Below are 2949 nucleotides of genomic sequence, written 5' to 3'. Positions count from 1 at the left end.
GGGGTTGCAGARCCTCAGCTGTGGCACAGAGAACAGATTGTTCATGGTGAAACACATTACTGTGAGCCAAGGATACTGTGTGCAATGGCCCCACCTCAGAGCAGAGCCATGCTGGCCTAGACAGCAGGTGGCAATGTAATGGTGAAAGGAGGTTCCCACTAAGAGAGCAAAGCCTGCAGTGCCCAAGGCCAGCGAGAAACAGAGCTGGGCTCTGCAGGAATGGCAGGAAATGTTTTGGCTGCCTGAGCTGACTCTGTGGCACCGTTGGTCTTGTGACAGAGGAGAACTGATCTCCAGGCAGGACAAGGTGCCACTGAAGAAGTCCCTGGCACTGGGCAGCCTGTGATTTGGCACCCTGAGGTCATCATTAGCCCAGTTCCTGTTCATATCACCTGGGGGTGAGAAGAGGTTCGGGGGAGGAAAGCTAGAAAGTTTTAAGGGTGCAGAGACTAGAGCAGAGACCTTGGTGGGATGTGCCTCTCCCATTTATGAAGCACGCTTGGCTGTAGATCAGAAGGACTTGGCCTAAAGGCAGTGGTGGGATCCAGTTGTTTGGGCACTGGTAGGAACCCCAAGATGCCCTGGGTCACTTGCCCAGCAACCACTCCAAAGGGCCATGGTTTTCCTAGAGGTCCCATGGTGTATCTGCTAGAGACATGTGGTTGTGCTGGACCCCTGAGGCATTCAACATGGCCCTGCAGGCCTATTTCTATGTCACTGAATCAAGTGCCTGCACTGGATGACATCAACTGTTTGCAATGTTGGGATCTGCATGTGTCTGAGCTTCCTAGTGAGTGGTGCTCTGGTAGTAGTGGGCATTTAATATCATTTCAGGTAGCCAAGGCAGTTCCCCTCCTGACCCCATCTCATGCTCTAGAAGGATGTAGGTGTCACGCTTGCTCCATCAGAGCAAGCAGACACTGGCACATGTCCTCCAGCACCTCTGTCTCTTCCAAAGTCATCAGGTGTTTGTGTGTGAGCAACTGACTCTCACCCTCCATCTCCAGTGATTGTACTGGGAGCATAGACTAAGATCTTGCATGCAGACATCTGTGCTGTGCTCACTTCTGCCTGGGCAAGGGGAATCGCAACTCCTGTGTGTTTGTGGAGCTCTCAGGAAGGATCTCGTTCCCACTGCATCCCAGGGCCTTCAAAAGCACCCTGAGAAGCCCAAACCGAGTCATCTGAATCAACACCTGAACCATATGTCAGTGAGCTCCCTTCTTGTCCCCATCTAGGCATCCTGCCTAGTTAAGAGGTGTGAATAGGAACTTCCAGAGTGGGACATTTCCACTTTCATAGATAACCATCTTCTGATGAGACAAATTGCAATGCTGGAATCAGTCTTCCTGCACTGCTTAGAGAGGGACTGTGAGTGATTATTTCAGTTTATTTCAGTGAACATTTCCCAGGAGGAGGGAGCACAAGGGACAGAGAAATTCATGAGCTCAGCTGGGCCTCTGCTCCTGAGTGGGGCCAGGCTCCAGGGATGGAGGGAGCTCATGGAAACCTGGCAGCACTGCCCAGAGACAGCTGTGTGCAGGAGCAGCTCCTCTGCAAAGAGCAGTGGGGCTCTGGGCACTGCCTGCTGCTGCTGACATGAGAGGAGACAAGGCAGAGAGAAGTGCAAGGCAGTGTGGAGTGGGAGGAGAGAGGAGAGCTCCTTGTGGGGGAAATCTTCACAGCTCCTGACACGGTAAGTCTCTGGCGGCAGGACAATGCTACTGACGTTCTTGGAAAGGTCTTGAAATCATTCCAGTCTCACAACTGGATTTTTAAGAATCGCTCTCCCAGCTTCTCCTTTGCAGAGGAGGGGGAGATGCTTCAGAGCAGGGATTCCCTGCCACACAGTCAGAGGGACAGGGCATCCTGCTACCTTCTCCCAGGGACGCTGCAGGTGTGTGAAGCCTGGGTGTACACACAGGTCTGCCCAGGGCTGTGATTTAGAGCAGTGTCCCTATGCCCCAGGGTGCTGTGTGCCCGGGGCAGTGACTCTGCTGCCTGCGAGGGTCAGCACTCAGCCTACTCGGGGAGCTCCACAGAGTGTCGAAGGGAGAAACTCTGGGTCGTAGGAGAGACCCCCAGCAGGGCAGGTTGAGTGTCCTATCAAGAGGATGCTGCATGGGTCAGGGCTGCCCACTGCTCCAGCTCACTCCCAGGACATTTCTGGAGGAGACTTTCAAAAAAGGAAGGTTAAGGGAGGGCATACATGAAAGGGAAGGAGCTGTCATGAGTCTGTGCTTTCAGTTATTTTCTGTTTGGGTGGGGTGAAATGGGATTGGATCTGTCAGGTTTATAAAGGGGATGGAGGCTCCAAAACAGTGACAGTGAGAGAGGAGCAGTTCTGGRAGGGACTCAGCAAATGCCTTCATCCACCCCTCCGCCTAAGGACAGAACCAGCATCACCTTTCCAGCCTCAGCAAGATTTCTCTCCCCTGCTCCGTAGCACCTGCAAACACAGAGGTGCCCTGGGCAGTGTCCTGCCCCCAGAAGGTTTCTGCAGGGCAGAGCTGAGCACCCAGTGGGTGGGATGGGGTGTGTGAGCACTGAGAGAGGAGAGATGTGGGGACAGAGAAACAGCTCCCTGCAGGGATGGCTCCAGGCAGCAGAGTCATGCTCAAAGTGTGAGAGGAAACTACCAGCTCCAACGCCTCATCTCCTCTCCTCTCTCAGCCAGCACAGCCCTCTGCTCTCAAGGCTGGGGGGTCCAGGGCAGGAGTCGTTTCCTCGGCAGCCAGACATCCAGGAGAGGAGACACTCCTGAGTGCCCCTCTGTCCCTCCCTGTCCCTGCCTCCCTCACCACAAATACCATGGTATTGCTCCGTGTTTCCCACCTGCCCATGCTGCCCTTGTGCTTCCCCTTGAACTCTCTGGGCAGGGGAGTTTCTGATGCAGTTCAGACACTGAGACCCTGCGGGTGCTGCCCTGCAGACGTGTCCTTGACAGTG

The sequence above is a fragment of the Apteryx rowi genome, unplaced genomic scaffold (assembly GCF_003343035.1).
Source record: "Apteryx rowi isolate R43461 unplaced genomic scaffold, aptRow1 scaffold_1779, whole genome shotgun sequence".
NCBI classification, from domain to species: Eukaryota; Metazoa; Chordata; class Aves; order Apterygiformes; family Apterygidae; genus Apteryx; species Apteryx rowi.
The sequence above is the reverse complement of the archived record's forward strand: the minus strand, read 5'-3'. Positions refer to the sequence as shown.